Source organism: Haliotis rufescens, unplaced genomic scaffold, assembly GCF_023055435.1.
Source record: "Haliotis rufescens isolate VD_foot unplaced genomic scaffold, xgHalRufe1.0.p SCAF_4, whole genome shotgun sequence".
In the NCBI taxonomy this organism is placed as follows: Eukaryota; Metazoa; Mollusca; class Gastropoda; order Lepetellida; family Haliotidae; genus Haliotis; species Haliotis rufescens.
This window is the reverse complement of record NW_025964112.1, coordinates 58375418-58395417: the sequence shown is the minus strand read 5'-3', so window position 1 is coordinate 58395417 and position 20000 is coordinate 58375418. Positions and strand designations below refer to the sequence as shown.

At 40.0% G+C, this 20000-nt stretch overlaps 1 long non-coding RNA gene across 1 annotated transcript in view; it reads left to right on the top strand.

Annotated features, from left to right (window-relative positions):
- The window catches only part of LOC124114176, a 45435-nt gene extending 26532 nt beyond the window's left edge, over positions 1 to 18903 (top strand). Inside the window, exons 2-3 of the long non-coding RNA XR_006857849.2 lie at positions 5708 to 5948; positions 17628 to 18903. This is a non-coding gene — a long non-coding RNA (uncharacterized LOC124114176). The remainder of the gene's footprint in view (positions 1 to 5707; positions 5949 to 17627) is intronic.
- Positions 18904 to 20000: the final 1097 nt, after the last annotated feature.

Genomic DNA, 20000 nt, shown 5'->3' with positions numbered 1-20000 from the left:
GATGCAAAGAAGAGAGCGGAAATTAAAGTTACAGCAAATTACACAAGTCACCCACACGTGACGTGGTCTCTCGGAAATAGGACTATTACTGGAGTTTTGATAGTTATATAACTTGGTAAAGAGATTTAAAGAATGATGAAATCCTGTGTTGGTCTGCTGTTTTATCCCGATTGATAAATGTCACCTTTGATGAATTTGCTGCAAAAGTAGAGTGTATATCAATCAATTGTACAAATCTTTTTCGTTTCGTTGGATGACTATAACACATGACGCACATGACTGGTATGTCAGTTATAATTCCAATCCGATTATCTTTAGAAGGAAGCGATTTTTATATAATAGACATAGATAAATGTGACGATGAGATGAATGGGAATATCTTAATGCATCATGCCCAAGTGGTGAAAACAGCTCGCTCGACTCTTGTGCTTGAAGACCGCCTCTGTGGTCTAGTGGTAGAGCGTTCGCCCGGAGAGCGGAAGGTCCGGGGTTCGATCCCCGGCCGCGTCATACCAAAAGACGTTAAAAGATGTTACTTGTTGTTACCCTGTCGGGCGCTCGGCATTAAGGGGCTAAAACAAGGACTGGTCGGCTCGGAGTCAGTATACTGTGTCTGAGTGGGGTATTCATGTTAAACTGCGGCATGGTACTTAGTGGGCTAGCACTATAAACTGCTATCAGTCCGAACTAGTACAAGCAGCCACACAAACACACACACGTACATGCACGTCGCTATATAAGTACAATAATCTTGGACGCGACGTTAAACCCGATTTCACCTCACCTCACCTTGTGGTTGAAGACAGATCGGATGAAGCTTTCGACAGCCTTCTGTATATTGATCGTGATGTATCGCATCTTAAAATATAATACGATTCCATTTCAAATACGAGCAACGCAGAAATCAAAACGGACAACTATACCTTATGTACGAATTCGAAGTCAATATACCTGTATATAGTATATCGTTGAAATAACGAGGGTGCGTTCACACTTCATTTTGTGTAACTCTACATCGTGATTGTCACCAACGAGGCTATACCAAATGCAGACAATACAAAACGGAAATCAAGAGTTGCCATTGATCTTGTAAAGGCCGTTAAATCCGATTAAGGTAGTCAGAATCCGTATACCATCTGCAAATAGTCATTTCCCCGACAGGGGGCGCTGTGGCGGATAGTTTTATGGCCGCTTCAGTCTGGCTCTGGGATTTGGAAGCACCGGAAGAAGGCGTACATTTACCATTGTTACCACGGTTCTTGTCTGTTCAGACAAAGAGAAGAAACAAACAGCTATTTGTATTCAATGGACAATAATTATCAACTAAATGTTTTGACAATCTTAAAGTAAATGCATTTCAGAATAATTTCGTCGGTATTCCTATTAGGATACAATTTGATATCATACAATAGTTTCTGTTTTTAGCAGAGCTTGCTAATGCTTGTGGAAATAAGTTTTCTTTTATTTTGTTCTGTGGAATATCTGGAATAAAAAAAATATCTGTTGCTCGATATAACAGGAGCAAAAAAGAGAATGAATCATAATAAATTGAGGGAACTAAAACAAGACATGTCAGTCTGTCGTTCAGAATAAACCATACAAGGCCCCAGTTGCAGACAGTTTGACAGCACGAGTGTACTTCATACGCTTCTGTGATATGAATATAACAACAGCCGCCTTGAGGCACATCATATAAAGCTCAATTGAATTGTTCATTGTGTAGTGACGACGTTAACATAAAAATGCAACACTTCAAAGATGATTTGATGTTATTTTTGACATGATCACTGCACGACAAGCATAATGCCAATACTTTAATTAAATTAGGGCTAGCCTCGGCTGATTGGCAGTACTGGCAAAGTTGATATAAATCCTTCAAATGTTTCTTAGTTCAATTTTGTTATGAATATTAAATGATCAGTTGACAAAAATCCATTCTCACGTGGTATTAATTAAAGAACAAGGACACCAGAGTGTGGACCACAGTCTTCCGTATCAAAACTGCTGGGCAAAAGATATACACGTGAAAATACGAGTTGACCACAAAACCACATGCGTTAACAAAACGTTACAAGGCTGAAAACAATGCAAACTTAAACAAAACTACTATGGCCCCCGTATCAAATACCTTACTATAGAATTACGTTTCTTGTCTGTTTCCTCTTAGCCACTATCAAACAGGGGGTATTCTTTCTATATATAGCTAATTGTGATAAAAAAAAAAGATTATCCGCGATGACATTGTGTACAATACAATTGGTGAATTTGTTATCATGGCTGGATATTTTGTAAAAAAGTTAAGAGTTAAGGTCCAGAGACTACGAACCTCTTGTTGGTGTTAGTTATGCGAACACTGCCACAATGTAAGCCATACAGCCAATTACCTTCAATGTACGATGATGCCGTACCGTAAATTTATATTAAGTGCACGGTTCAGCGAACACACTTGAATAAACAGGCTAAAAGATTAATGGCTTCGACTTGGTTGCCGGTCCAGTTGAAAACATTTCCAACAGAACCGAAATACTGTGTGTCATTTGTTGATGGAAGAGTAATGAACGGAAGATGGAGAAGAAATGTTGAGTCCTTCGTTTTAATCTGCTATTGCTGTGTTGACTCTGCTGAAATTTAGTGGAAAAAGTAACCGCGTGGATAGAATCCTAAGATGAGATGACTTGAAAAAGTGCGTTTCGTTAAACATCGGACTTTGTCATCCGTATCGATCAACAAACATTGTCTGTGGGTGTTCACTCCGCCTGATTAATGGCGCCATTTGTGTTTCCGCCAGCTAGGTAGCTCTTAGGAGAAGGAGATTGATGGGGGTGGATATATCCGTTGTTCAAGCACTGACACTAATCTAGCAGGTCGACTTTAACGTGATGAGTTGCGAATTTAAGATCATATGTCTCACATTTAAGTATTGTGTAGATTCTTATCAGGCGCTTCCACGTTGCCTCGTTTCTTTCTCTTTGAATCACACTGCAGCTGTTGTATCTTATAACATACATGATCTGCATCAGGTTTCATAGTTAAAAATGACCAGCTACATTAAAAGGTCCATTTTTGTAACAGTTAAGTTCTGTGCTCTAACTTTGTAATTTTGTAGACCAAAAGAATATTATCTTTTTTTCGGTTATATCTTGTTATACATCTACACGTATGTGCTGTTGAATGAAATGACATCAAATAGAAAACACTAATGGTTTTATTGTACTTATAGAATGTCAAAATGTATTTTTAAAGCAATGCTACCATTACACAATTCTCTGAACTGCTTTTTGTCTTGAGACATATGCGTGTTCAGCGTCGTTATAGCTACGACTGTGCCGCTAAAACTTACTTTTTCTCAGACACATTTATTTCAAGAATTTCGATGTGATTTTAGATGATTTCTTTGCCTCACGTCTGTAAAAATGCACTGCTGTTGACATAGCTTTCATTTCATGCACTGAATCAATTATATTTTTTGTCTGGGTCGTAATATTTTGGTATGATCCCCTTTTCAGTTGTATGTGATGAACTGGAGATCAGTATGATGCATTCGTCTTCCACCATCATGTTCGCGAACACCTGGTCATCACTGACTTTCAGTGATCCATTCAAATCAATTTCAACCTTTCACTATTTTGCCCCTCACGCACAATGAAATATGTTTCGGCAGATAATCGTGAATGATTACTCTCTAGCGTTGACATTATATATTTATGAAAGAATTTGTTTAGCACACTCGGTAGAAAAAGAAAAGACAGTTTGTGAATCTGAGTTGTCTACGGGGACACAAGTTGCCTCTATTGAGCGAGCAAGACACACGCACATACTCACGCACACACATTATAAATCTATATATGCCGATCTGAATTCTGTCGTGTACATATATACTGAACCGCAAAAGAAACGTCACCTCTAGTTACATTGCATGAAAAATTGTCATTTAAATATCTGGGTAATTTTTGTCAAAGTTTCTAAAATTTAACATTACCTTGTCCGGAAAAATGAAATTTGATGATAAAAAACAAAGCAGATGACAATAAAACCGATCGCCTAAACGCATCTCGGCAACGGTCATGGTTCCCGATGAAAGTGAGTTCCGTGCAAAGTGAAATGCACATGCGTTCCCCCATTTCTTGCCCTATACAAATCCACCCAGATCGGATAAAATTCATTCGTTATTGAACATGCCAAGATTGTCAAGAAATCAGCGACACTAAGCCCTTGGACGATTGCAAACTGGACAAACCGCCCGGCATGTAGCCAATGCATTTCAAGTCCACGTAAGGACAATATACAGGCTCCAGCAACGGTAACAGACCGCCAACACTACAGATGGCCGACCACGTAGTGGAAGACCAAGGGTCACCACCCGACGTCAGGATCGTCAGATTGTGCGACAGCATCTTTAAGATCGCTTTGTTGCTACGGAAACTGCTCGACAGACCATGGGGACACACCAGCGACACATTAGTGCGGACACCGCGCGTCGACGATTGACGAGCAGACACCTCCATTGTCACAGGCCAAACTGAGGACCCATTCTGACACCACGTCATCGCCGGGACCGTCTTCAGTGGGCAACACAGCAAAAGCATTGGCGCCACCAGCAGTGGAAAAGAGCCCCCTTCTCAGACGAGAGCCGTTACTGTATCTCAACAGCAGATGGCAGAGAGAGAGAGAGCGTCTGGCGACGCCGTGGGGAACGTTATTCGGATGCTTGTGTTGTTGAGAGAGACTCGTGGGGTGGTCCGAGCATCATTGTGTGGGGTGGATTTAGTCTTGCACAGAGGGTCGGCCCTGTGGTCTTCCAGAACATCGGTCCTGGGAGAGGCAATGGTGTCACAGCAGCTCGGTTCATTGATCAAGTCTTGAGACCACACGCCATACTTCATTTGGCACGTCGCCGCAACCACGAGTTTCAGCATGATAACGCCCGTGCCCACACTGCGAGAGCAACAAGAGACTTCCTCCAGCAGAATGGCATCAGAACCATGCAGTGGCCTGCCCTCAGTCCCGATTTAAATCCCATTGAGCACCTGTGGGACGAGATTAAAAAACGGCTGAATGACGTCCGACCAAAGCCGACAACTGCAGCTGAACTGCGCCAGGCGTTCCTCAGAGTGTGGGCTCAAATGCCTTTGGCCTTCACCAACCGCTTCATCCATTCCATATATCGACGTTGCACGGCAGTCATCAATACACACGGTGGACACACAGGATTCTGACTTGTGATGCCATGTTCTCAGAGACTAGTGTTGTGTTTCACTTTAGGAACATTTGACACTTTATTTTCAACCTTTAGGTCGGTTTCATCTCTTTAATATATCTAAAAGTATGTTTACAGTGTTTGGACAAATAAGGTTTCTCATATATCTATCCATGATGACGTTTCTTTTGCGGTTCAGTATAAAAAATACAACAGAATTAAGGTATATATATTCAGATAACACATTACCTGTATGTTTGGTCTCCCTAACATTGCGTGTTAACAGTTGAAACATATCGATTTCTACTTAATCGTTTAGTAAGAAAGTTCATGCTACATTTTCCTAAGCTAAATATCGAGTTAAAGACGTTTAAATTTGTATATGTATCTAGTTTCTGCAGAAGAAACGTTCTTTGTTGTTACAATATCTTATAGTACATCCAATAAATGTCCATCTCGTTCTTCCCACTTTCCACACGAATAATGACACAATTTCCATTTCTGTTTCAGAAATTATGTCAAGAACAATACTGCTCTTCCTGTCATGCGTAGTGCTGTGCTGTGTTTTCACATCCGTTACGGCGAGATATTTGGACTGCACAAAGGAATGTTACTATAACCGTTACTCTACGTTATGTGACTGCCCCTCTCCAAAGTTGCCTTTACGCTGGGGAAAGAGAGGGGTACGCGTTCCATTCAGATGGGGGAAAAGATCTTTTGATAACTACCAACCAGGATCATATGGCGACAGGTAATGACTCCCATTTTTACACCGTCAATCCCAGGTTAAAATAGTTTCTCAGCATCATTTCCGGTCACAGGAGATGATTTCCGTGGATCGGATGGCCAGACTCTGTGACTTGCCTGTCCGCGAATAATCTGTTTTAGTCGGGACCAAAACAATAAGTTCGTTATATCCGTCAGTTCGTTATAAGCGTGTTCGTTATAACCGTAGTTTACTGTAATACAAGGGTATATTACCTCATGTATAGTCGTGTTTCTTGTTGAATTTTTGAAAAGCCGATTACGGCATTATGTTGACAAATCTAAAGACCCTCATCCATTCGAATAGTAGACCCTTTGTATATTTTTATTCTGTTGAAGATATTTGAGGAATAGCATGGCCACGAACCTTATAAAGATATTTTATTTCTCAACTGCAAGCCTAACGCAAACAACAGAAAGAAAGGACAGTAAAGAGTACCCCGTGCTAAGTAAATATAGACAAAAATATGAAAGGACATCGATATCAAGACGGACAGATCGCTTCAACATGTCAAATCGGAAATGACACCGTGTGTATAGTATACCATCCTGAGCATGGCGCCGTTTGGCATTGGTTTGACATCCGGGATCGGTATGGGTCCTACATACCTGCTTCGAAATTGTGTTCACATCCTTAAGAAGAATTTCAGATGAAACTGGGATTATGTGTGTCTCACTGACCTTCCCGAAAATGTCATCATGTGATACAATTCATAACTTGTTCGGGGGCAGGGGTGGCCTAGTCGTCTAAGGCGCCGCGATTCACTGTGCAGAATCATGCCCCTTGGCCACGCCAGAAACCTATGATTGTGGGCTCGAATCCCGGTTCGCCCCGATTATGTTTTTAGGTTTGTCAGCACCATACCCGTGCTCGTTGGTTTCACCGAAGTGGTAAACGTCTAGGACCTGCATCACTTCGGGCTTTCCTCCCACATTAAGCTGACACGCCGTGATATAACTGGAATAATGTTAAGTGCGGCGTTAAACCAAACTCACACACTCATAACTTGTTCTTGTAATACTAGCATACAACGAGGGGTAGGACAGACATATTCCCCTTCTGGTGTTTTTTTACAGATAAAGTAACGTCTAGACTTTCTGATACGGTTTTAAGGTTTCAAATCCCAAAGAAAATTTCGTGAGCCCAACTTGTCATTTCGCGCTGTGAGAGTTGTAAGATATCGTTTTGCAAACTGTTTTATCTTTATGTTGTATTTAAGGAACAGTATTACTTGAAGTGATAACGTTATGTTGAAGCTAAGAGATACGCTGTATCATTACAAGCTACATGCCGAACACACAGTAGATCACAGATATCTTTGAAGTCATATTGGGCAAGGACATTGAATAGAACCGACAATGTTGCTGTGCATCTATATTGAAGCTACGAGGATTTTACAAGCCGTGGATGCTGATGATATCCTGCAAAGGAGTCAGGCTTCCACTGTATAAGCTGTTTACGTTCTTTTTCGATACGCCGTTTATCATGCATGCCTTACAAATGTCACAGTACGCCATTATACATTACAGTAAATGTTAACAAGCAATAAAAGTTTATTACCGACACAAATCATCCAATCATGTCGAAAGTTAGATTGTTAGTAACACATCAACAAAATCTCAGTGCCTTTCATGAACGTATCACTGCATTGTTCTGACATGATGGATCCCTGTTTTTCGCAAGATGACAGGCGATTCTCCTGATTCCAGTTCTCTTGTTGATATATCTCTGAAAGTAGATTAGAATCCTGCATCACAGCCATGTACATCTTGTTATTTGCACAATAAGCACCTAGTTAAAGTATAATATTTTCGCTGTAAGAGAAAAATAATTTTATCTGGCAAAAATCTAACTTACTAATTGGCAAACTGCAGATATATCATTTATTAATGATAGGACATTGTTTGTTCATGCGTCATCGCATTACAGAAATGGGGGACCCCGTTGAGACTCAGATTTAATTGAAAAAAAGAAGAAATATAAAGAATGACACAAGTGAAGAGACAGTGGACAGTGGACAAGGAGAGAATGGGGAAGTGTTTGTGTGTGTGTGTGTGTGTGTGTGTGTGTGTGTGTGTGTGTGTGTGTGTGTGTGTGTGTGTGTGTGTGTGTATTGGGTGAGTTGGGTTTAACGTCGCTTTTAACAGTATTCCAGTTATATCACGGCGTGTCAGCTTAATGTGGGATGAAAGCCCGAAGTGATGCAGGTCTCAGACGTTTACCACTTCGGTGAAACCCACGGGCACGGAAACATAATCGGGGCGAACCGGAATTCGAACCCACAATCATAGGTTTCTAGCTTGCCCAAGGGACGCAACCCTGCACAGCGAATTGCGGCGCCTTAGACGACTGGGCCACCCGTGCCCCCGTGTGTGTGTGTGTGTGTGTGTGTGTGTGTGTGTGTGTGTGTGTGCGCGCGTGTACGCGTGTGCGTGCGCGTATGCGTGTAATGAATTTTGATCAGTGTTATTTAAGACATTCCCATTTACTATCCAATTCGTGGATAGTTCGTGGATAGGACATTCTTATTATTACTTTTTGCGTATATCGCAATGTGGTTTATGCTGTAGTATAGGCTTGACCAAACGATTGATTTCTGTGATTTATTTCTTATTTCCTCCATCTCCCAATGTCTTCTTACCACGCCGCCAACAAAGAAGGGGGCCTGAAATCTCTGCCACACAGATATGATTTAAATTTCGGAAAGAGATAAAAATGATGCTAGGTGAGGAAAGTTAGGAGCATGGGGTAGTCATGCAAAGCAACATTCTGAAGCAGTAGCAAAATGAACAGAGCTTTCCTTGACGTTGTCCCTTGAATGCAACATTAAACTGACAGGGTTCGATATTTATCAGGATTCTGGTCAAAAGGTACCTGAATGTGTTTAGCCCTGTCAGCTGGTGATCTTCTGTTAACACTCTTGGTACGCCTTGGTATTACGGACAACATGCTCATGTTGTGCATGCCAGTTCATATGGGCTGTACTCACCCAAAACTGGTCCCAATGATGTCAGCCATATACTGATATATTATAATGGACATAAACATGCGGAAAACTACGGAAGCGTAGTGGGGCCACGGTGAATGTTTTTTTTTTATCTAAGTATCTCCTACGTAGGACTTAGTATCTTCTACGTAGGACTTTGTATCTTCTACGTAGGACTTAGTATCTTCTACGTAGGACTTACTATCGCCTACGTAGGACTTACTATCTCCTACATAGGACTTAGTATGGCTAAGAATTACTATCTCCTACGTAGGACTTAGTATATCCTACGTAGGACTTACTATCTCCTACGTAGGATTTACTATCTCCTACGTAGAACTTACTTTCTCCTACATAGGACTTAGTATGGCCAAGAATTACTATCTCCTCCGTAGGACTTAGTATCTCCTACGTAGTACTTACTATCGCCTATGTATGACTTAGTATCTCCTACGCAGAACTTACCATCTCTTACGTAGGACTTAGTATGGCCCATAATCACTATCTCCTACGTAGGACTTAGTATCCCCTACATGTACGTAGGAGATATTAAGTCCTACGTAGAAGATACTAAGTCCTACGTAGGAGATAATACGTCCTACGTAGGCGATACGTAGACAAAAAAATCACCGTGGCCATACTACGCTTCCGTAGTAAACAGCTTCAACTTGTATTTCCGACGTCACATCTTCAGGACGACTAGATGGATGCTTCTGATGATTCGACCAATGTCAGCTTGACTCATACTTTTCCACTCTTCCGTGAAAGCAACACCGATTTCATTGATAGTAGTGGATGGATTTTGACATTGACGTACACGTCTGCCAATGACGTCCCACGCGTGTTCAATGTGGGAAAGGTCACGACTGAATGCTAATCTTGGCATGACATGGATGTTTTGCTGTTGGAGGAACTGGGTCACAATCATGGCACAATGAGCACGTGCATTGCTATCTTGAAGGATGTAACAATGCCCAACACGTTGTGCAACTGATAATACCTCGATAGTATTTACCTGTGCCCCTGCATTTCCATGAATAATGTGGCGTGCAGTTCGATCAGTCATTGTGATACCACCCCATGCCATTATGGACCCACCCACAAAACGATATGGGCTGGAGTCGAAGCCATTGGACGTCCATAGCGGCGTCGATCATCGACGTGATATGTTTGTTGGTATCTGGCCCACAATCTGCTTAGAAACATGCAGCATTTGGGCAACAATATTCTGACGTGTGCTCACCTGCAACAGGTCCATGGCATATAAATGTTCAGCACGTTGCAATTAAATGTGTTTCATAAAGCGTCTTTAAGAGTCTGGTTCCAAGAAAAAAAAATATGGGTCTGCCCACTACCGAGTCTGAGTGAATGGTGATTCTGGCATGCCCCCTTGCACGTGCTTTCCGAGGTCACGTGTTTCATGACTGACGTATTGTTGTGTTTAGGAGCTTGATTTCTTCGACAAAAAAAATGACTGAAATCATTTAATTTCATTTGCGATTGGCAATGGAATCTGTTTCGGCGGATAATCGAAACTAGTTATTCTCTGTCGTTGATGTTTAACATTTTCATATATTCCTGTACCTCGTTTGGTAACATGTCCGTTTCATTTAGGTAGATAATCACAGTTGTTTTCTCAAATTTCTCAGTTTTCAAGGTTTCTCCCACCCCTGTTAACTTATCTGATTGACTATGGTAGCGTAGTAGGGTCACGGTGAATTTTTGTTGTCTAAGTATCTCCTACGTAGGACTTATTATGGCCTAGAATAACTATCTCCTACGTAGGACTTAATATCTCCTACGTAGGACTTATCATCTCCTACGTAGGACTTATTATCTCTTACGTAGGACTTACTATCGCCTACGTAGGACTTACTATCTACGTAGATTGAAACTCTGTAGGTAATGAAGTGTAAACCATAATCAAAGTTTTCTGGCAATACTTAGTGAAGGTAACTCGGCTCAGTGAACTGAGGCGCCTTAGATGCCTTGACGACCTTGCATCCCCTACTCGATTTCAGTTAGTGTGACATTGTCCTTCAAAATAGTATACTGTCTGTCCATCCTGCTTAACCTTGAGAACGGGTTGGATGCAGATATGGACTTATGAGACACTGTACATTCATTTGTGGGGTGAGGTGAGGTGAAATGGGGTTTAACGTGACGATCAAGATTATTGCCCTTATACAGAGACTTGCATGCACGTGTTTGAGTGTGTGGCTGCTTGCCCTAGACCAAGGCTGGTCTTATAGTGCTAGCCCACTGAGATACCATGCTGCAGTTTAACATGAATATCACACTCAGACACAGTATACTGACACCGTGCAGACTCGTGATGCCGAGTGCCAGGCAGGGCTACAACAAGTACTTGGACTTGTGATCAAGGTAGCGGATGTCATTGTCACTCACCCAACACATAGCATTAACTGCCAGACAATAGAAAGTATTCACTTGAAAACTGGGTTTCATTAAAAAACAGTAGTAGGCTCAAAACAGTCCCAGCAACGCTGTAAACGTTAGGTCCAAAACACAACTGTGATACTCGTTTCCAATACATGACCATAGAATAACCATTTCTTCACGCCAACATGGGTATATCAAACCCATATTGGTCAACATGGGTATATGCATGTACATTCTGTTGTCCGTCTGTTTAGCTTTGTCGCTTTTATTTATACACACAAATACCGAACACGCGTTAGATTTTGGTTTATGGTGAGGTGAGGTAAAATTGGGTTTAACGTCGCGCCCAAGATTATTGCACTTATATAGCGGCGTGTGTGTGTGTGTGTGTGTGAGTGTGTGTGGCTGCTTGTAGTATTTCGGACTGATGCCGATTTATAGTGCTAGCTCACTGAGATACCATGCCACAGTTTAACATGAATACCCCACTCAGACACAGTATACTGACTCCGAGCCGACCACTCCTTGTTTCAGCCCCTTAATGCCGAGCGCCAGATAGGGTAACAACAAGTACCATCTTTTAACGTCTTTCGGTATGACGCGGCCGGGGATCGAACCCCGGACCTTCCGCTCCACTAGACCACAGAGGCGGTCTGTTTTATGCGTATTGTATAGAGATAATAGTCAATACGCTTCAACAAACCAGCTACGTGTGACAAGGCGTGAATTGCTGATTGATAGATAAGCTTTACAATGAGACAATAGCCAAAATGTCATATTTGTCACGGAAAATATGATCTTCTACACGTGATATTGATTTCAACCAATGAATTCATACAATAACCGGTCCATGACAATCATTCCAACTGAGAAGAAGTTAGTAAATGACATTACTTATGGGTATTTGCCCCAGGACCCATTATTCATTATTTTATCCCGTTGAACTTTTAACGTTATACATCAACTAACGCGAATTGGATGTTTAATATGTTAAGACAAGAGGTCTCCATGTGACCATTAATCACAGAAAAAGTCATATTTGCAAATCGTAATCCTAATGGCATTAATAAATCTCCATCCCGTATTAAAGGTATCTTGCTACGGCTACAATATTTATGGTCCACGGTCATGTTCATTCTATATGTCACTATTTCTCATGTGATATAATTATTGTCATGTAATAGTTACACATTACGTTGTTTGGCTCATAACTAACGTTTGATATGATCACTAATTTAGTGAAAGGTTGCAAACACATATTTCAGTTTCATGTATTTTATCGATACAATTTCCTATAATTGTTTTTTTTTGTTAATTTATTTATTCAACTCACTTTCCATCTTAAATGTGGCTTTGTGCTTTGTTGTTATTGTGCGTACAAATACATTTCTAAACTAGATGTTCCTGACAAGTGTATTAGAAATATGGCTGTCGGTTTGAGAAAAAAATCCCACATGGCAATCATCGGATATAGGAGGTGGGAATTCAGCTCGTACTTAATACCAATATACACTCGAAAACCTATGAGACAATGTGTCGAACGTATATATAGATGATAAAACTGTAACCGTTTTCAAATTATCAGATGATATTGATAATTCAATCCATGGAATTTGCAGTTGAAACTAACGCTGTAAGCCTGGAGTAAAATATCATAATGTTAATTAATTTTAAATCAAATTTTTCCCGAAGTTTTAGTTACACTACATTCCCGCAATACTCAAAGACCTGCACAACAGACATGCATTCAAAACGTAAATTTATTGGGCATTATAGTGATAACACTTATGTGAATGGGTCACTGAAAATCAGTGATGCCACCGGGTGTTCACGCCAAGAGTAAGCGTATCCTGCTCCGCCGGTAGCAGCTGCAACTGACACATTGAGTGACATACAGTGGGTAAGGAGATGCGAATCCTCCCTGTTAAGCTCATATTGTCGACGTGTCTCATTACTCAGTTTACCATAGTATTTTTGCAATGACGAATCCAGTCCTTTGATGGTGACATCTTGATTGAAAGCCTTATTTGTAAGTCAAATGTGTCATGTTCTTTCTTCCCAGATTTCAAAGAGCGTTACACGACTCTTGCGCAAAGGTTGCAACATTCAATCATCAGTAAAACAGTTTAATATGGTAGACACATGGAGGATATTCCAACTTTGAATGACAAAACTAATGTCCGGTGCAATGCCCTAGTTTTGATCCATAATCCTGTTCCCGTGTTTCTTCAGGAAAACAATTGACGTGCCTTTGCATGTGTTTGTGGCGGGTGCCACCATTGGGGAAGGATACACTCACCTGTTCGCGAACACATAACAATATTATCACAATTTGATAGTGCTTCATAAACACATATACTCGTGATGAAGTCGGAATCGTATAATCAACTCTGTTTCAAGCAGAGATTTCTTGTGGGCATGGACACGGTTTCCGTTAAAATCGAAAACAAATTACATGCTCAAAAGTACCTAAGATAAGGGTAGATTGCTCAACATGAACTGGAACTTCACGCTTGTTGTACACCTTGGTACAGATCTAGAGGCCGTCATCCTTTTGAATGCCTCTACATAGATCCAGATAAGACACTGGTTACCATATGTAAATGTTTCTTTGATTTCTAACTGTGGTGGATAGTTGGGGTGACGCTACTCATTTATCTTGGCACATAGCGTGTTTAACCATTTGGTAAAGCGTTCTTTCTTTGACTTAATTAAGGTATGCAGAGAGAAAGAGATCAGATTGGTGAGGGGATTAGTTAAACCCATGGAGATACCTACTATATATATAGTGTTGTTAAGATGTTCTATGCCGACATTTGAAACATATGAATGCAATGACATCATCAACCAATGGATCATCATGTTTCCCATAGCACCACATCAACTGGATAGTTAGCAGACAAAAGTAAACCTAAGTAAATTATTTCTCTCAGACATGATTAAATTAACTACATTTTATGAACACAGTATTTATTAACTTAAACCCACGGTAAACGAGAAGAACAACAGACAAAAGCCTTCCGGCTTCGAATCCTTTAAATTATGTGTTTTTAGATCCGCACTAACATTTCTTTGGTGATAAAGGTTAGGGTGATTAGCTGTTCCTGAAATAAACATAATTAAGCTTGCTTCAATATCCGCTTGAGTGACTGTGATTGCCGTAAACGAGATACACGTGGTCTAGGACGGGTTCTTTGTGGCATCCCGCAGGAGTACCGATGCCTCAGTGGCATTCCACTACCTGATTATATCCGGGGTAGAATAGGTCTTCAGCAACCCATGCTTACCGTAAAAGGTGACTATGCTTGTCGTAAGAGGCGACTAACGGGATCGGGTGGTTAGGCTCGCTGACTTGGTTGATGCATGCCCTCGATACCAAATTGCGTGGATCAATGCTCATGATATTAATCACTTGATTGTCTGGTTCAGACTCTATTATTTACAGACCGTCGTCATAAAGCTGGAATATTGCTGAGTGCGGCGTTTAACAACCAACCAACCAATCAACAATATCACTGATGGATAATGGATACTACAAACTTATGTCACATGTTTCATTTTGACTTCCCAAGTATATAATGACATAGCCACGCTCTTTGGAAGATCATGGGATATTCTGCCACGCTCTTTGGAAGATCATGGGATATTCTGCACGTTTAAATCTTATTATATTCATTCCAAAATTGCCATATCCGTAGAATAGAACGGAATTTGTATTCCATATATTAGCTAATGATGAAGTAGGTATTAAATATCACTATCCATATGATTCAAGTTGGAGAAAAAAAATGTATTTCTACGATAAGCATTTCGGATAATTCTTGATTTTATGACGTCATTGTAAACGTTGACGTCTAAATTGTTGATGACGTTACAACCTATCGAAGTACTGTTGTCATGATGATACTGTGTAATAACTAAGTTTAATGTCTAACGTCATCGGCGGGGCAGAGTCCATTGTGTGATTCCGACGAAATCATAAACATTTGTTTACGAATCACTTTCAAATAATAATGATGGAAGGTATTCGCGCGCATCATATCCTTATGTGCCATATGTTGTCACCGGTGTTTCATTAATTAAGATCGAGTACCCACTTAAAACGTTTGGCTTAACCAATGCCAAGTCACCCAATATCCTGCCTAATCTTTTAGAGTTCGCATTTTAGTTTTTAAAACATCTTATGCAAGAACTTAGCTCCAGTCTTAGATAAAAGTAACCAATGAAACATAATTCTTATGTTTTTCTTGTCAACAAAAGCCGTGATCTGAACAAGTTGACACATTCACTTGTCGTGGCGCCATCAATGAACATTTCAATTTCTACATATCTACTGTTTTCAAAATAATTAATATATATTTAGATCCCCTTGCATGTTTTGCTCTATTTCAAGTTATCATGTGAAAATCTTCATGAACTTAATATTTGTATTTATTTTGTAAATGAAAAACATCTTTTATTGCAATGTCTTGGTAGTACATGAGATCTCAAAATCGGCGTAATTAATTTTTTTTCTGCGTACCCCGTGACGTCATTGGTGGTTACGTTACTGCACATTTATAATAATTTATTTATCAGTGCCATTTGACAACATGTCTATTGTCAGAATCCGTAAAGAGTCTTAGCAATTTGCATGTGTTCTACTTATAATTCTACTGTGAATTTGAAATTTACTCGATTCTGATTGGCCAATCAGAGGCTATTAAATCACAATAAACCCCTCTGATTGAAACAGCTGGTTTGACGGCTGCGTCACCGCGGAAGCTAATATTCATAGAATAGTACTATTTTCAGTCATTGTCGGTAGGCATATTTAAATAATTATATCATTATTCTACAATTACAGGTTACAAAATGCGCAGATGCCGTTACTACAATATTCAAAGGATGTGTGGCAATACATTTCGTGCAGAAAACACGATAGAAATCTACAAAGGGAATGTGTTAACGGTTTGGAGACAACAGAGAGCTTGGAATTTGGGGCTTTTCTACAAACGGCTGTGACGTCATATCTTTTGCGTCAGAATGAGCGATATGACGTCATAATAGTGTAGATGTAGAGCGAAAGCCTTGCAAAGCTTGCTTTGTTTTCTTTAGGGATGCCCACCTCATGTTAGCTTACAAAGTTGCCGTGCTTATATGCTGTCAATGCCTGTCATATGTTCGAGTGAAGTATTACAATGTAAACAAACTGCTTGAGTATATACATCGCCTTATTTTGTTCGGTGATTCCGTAATTCAGATCGATAACTCACTCAAAACACTGGACTCACTCATGCCGCTTCACTCAGTATATTTGCTAACACCAAAGAGTTCGCGTTTTATTTAGTCATGGTCGAATGGAGATAAACATACCGTGTTTTTAATGTAAAGTAAGGTTACCTGTAAATTTAACCGCGCGCGTTCCGTTCCAAATTCAATTTAGAGCGGTTAAATCTACAGGTAACCTAGCTCTACAATGAAAACACAGTATGTTTATCTCCTAAATATACGGAGGAATACCCAAACCATTTAAGTGCTCTACCAATTTAACCCTTAACTCTGTAATTCCAGAACACACAAATATATGTTCCCGACAAACTGTTTGCAGCTACCTTGAACGATCCATTTAGCGATACCGTGATACTAAGTGAAGAGGCGACTAAAGGGATCGGGTGGTCAGGCTCACTGACTTGGTTGATGCATGTCAAAGTAACCAAATTGCGTATATCCTTGATGTCAATCACTGGGTTGTCTTGTCCAAACTTGATCATTTACAGACAGCCGTCATATTACTGGTAAACAACTACGCTTGTCATCGCAAACAATATTCCATTATCCGACATGCCTGTAAAACTCGTCCTTTCTTATAATACATTCGTGCATTATTTTCACCATAGGGGCGATTGTATACCTTTCAGTACATGTACCTGTAATTACAGACAGATGTGTTGCATTGATATAAACTTGTTGATCATAGATCACATGGGCAAGTATGATATTTTATCAATGATTCTGATACACCTCCTGAACATGAAGCAGTTTATAATGTGACGGATAACTAAGAGCGTCAAAACTATTAATAATAATAATAAATCCATAATAAGAAACCTCTGCTAAATCATAGAGTCCCTTCCACGATTCAAGAATCACTGTCAAATAGTGATTAACTTGATCAAAACAGTTTTATGCACAGTTAAAAATATATAGTTTTTTGCCACCAGCAGAAAAGGATTCAATCGATATGTCAATGGGTATTTTGATTAAAGTTCATGTCTTTTCTTTTGTTGTTTCAGCTGGTACGATTCGGCACCAATGGACCTCTCGGCGTATTTTGAAGACATCGCATGAGGTCATTGAAGGCCGTCGATGCTCGTGTGCGGACAGCGAGGCGAGAGTGACATAAATATTTATTTTGTAATAAACCTCCTAAACCAAGGACTACAACATGACCTTATGTCAATACCGGGCAAGGTTTTAGTGGAGAGAAGTGGCGTGGAAATGGCGTGCGTTCCTGTTTCTTGGACTAGACAAAACAATATCAGACTTTTAGCAACATTTTACAAAAGCCATTGAAACCAATTCCATACACAAGGGATTTGTGAACGGATCTTGCAAACTTCTTCGGCTGACTGCTGAACCAACACGATGAACCTTTCTGTAATCCAACATGTGTGCATTCCTCTACTCTGTCTTCAACCTCATATTATTTTTCATGTGAAATGTTTAACCAAAATGCGGCATTAAAACCTTATTTGTGTCTTCTAAACTTGAATCACAAGAAGTAATTTATCCGTTGAAGTGAATGACGCATAGAAGGGCGGTGTAAATATTGTATTTCGTTTCTGTACTGGCAAGCGACTATCCACCAAATTATAAACATAAACAGAATACCTGAAGCATTCACAGTTTGATCTGAAAACAAAAAAAATGAAGTTTTGTGCGATAAAATACCCAAAAGCTTAAAATGTTAGAACAAAGTCCATTTGAAAATTGTATGCATACAGCGTCAAATCTTAAAATTATATCTACTGTCTACATTTATTGTGGTTTAATCCCTGTTATATTCAATACAAAGGATTATGAATCGTGTCATATTATATTAAGCGATTAATAATTAATCTGTCACGATATCTGATTAATGGTGCTGAGTTTATGAGTTTTTTTAAGACGTTTATGATAGAATTAATGTATACATTTTGTTAGTATTGCATGATAAAGTCGTATTACGGAACGGCGAAAACACAAAGACAGAATACTGATCACATTCAGCTGTGTCGTCCAATCTTAGACGTTCTCACTAATCGTGATGTACTCGTTTTCAATAATAGTTTTTCTCTGGCACGATTCCAATTAGGATCGTGGTAGGCATAATTATTCCGAAGGATATAAGCTCATATATTCACCATGGACACACGGGTAGTCATAAGATATTAACTGTACCTGATTCAAATAAAACACGTGCTTGATGATATTGACTCATGGAAGTATGCTACCTGTCAATATTCATGTCAACTAATTCATAACGTGGAGGATGCTGTATTTGAAAAATTATATGGTTGCTTCGGAGGATATTTGTATTTGTTTGTTTTTTGTAAATCGGGTGTTGTTCCGTCTGCCCATAGCTTACGACTAAACTCCGTGTCACTGTTCTAGTCATAGTCCCCAGCAACCTATTCTTGTCGTGTCGTAAGCGGCGACTAAATGGATCTGGTGGTCAGGCTTGGTTGACTGATTGTCATCGTATCTCGATTGCGTGGACTGAGGTACTGGATTGTCAATCTCTGTATTGTCTGGCCCAGACTCGATTATTTACAGACCGCCGGCATATGGCCACAGTATTGCTGAGTGCGGCGATAAACAACAAACAAAAAAGTTCAATTTAGTACCTAATATGTACACGTAGAATACGTGGTTACTTTCATATACTAACAAACATGTATATAATTACAAAATATATTTATGAATAAAACAGCACATACACAATTGTTTGAATGAACAAAAAATGTTGTTAGGACAAGATAGACAAGAGTGAGTGAGTGAATATAGTTTTACGCCTTTAACAGTATTCCAGCAATACCACGGCAGGGTACACCGGAAATGGACTTAACATATTGTACCCATATGGAGAATCGAACCGGGCCTTCGGCGAAAAGCTTTAGCCATTATACTACTCCAGCTCCATTCCGAGACAAGACTCCCGTGAGGAATCTGATTGGCGCTTACCTCAACAGCATTGATGCATTATCGTACTGAAACTAATTAAAATACTATTTTTTATGATATTCAATCCGAGCTCTGCATTGTACATAAACATGGAACAGATTACAAACATAACTTTACATGTTACCTATTAAATATGCAGACACACTCAACATCACCCAATGTAGTCTCGTTCGTACATGGATCGATTTGTGCAGTGTTTGAATTTGGTGTTTCGGTGTCTGGTCTGGTGTCCATATCTGGTCTAAATAATTCAGTCGTGGCACTGCCATGTCACATCGGTTACCTTTCCAAAGTCTCCATCATGACATGAGCCGTGGAACGTTCATTTGTAATTCCATCTATTATTGCAATAAAGAGAGAGAGCACGGGCCGTCTGACACACCACACATATCTGCGCAGAGTGTCTGTGGGTTGACATATTCGTACCAACGTCCATTCGAATC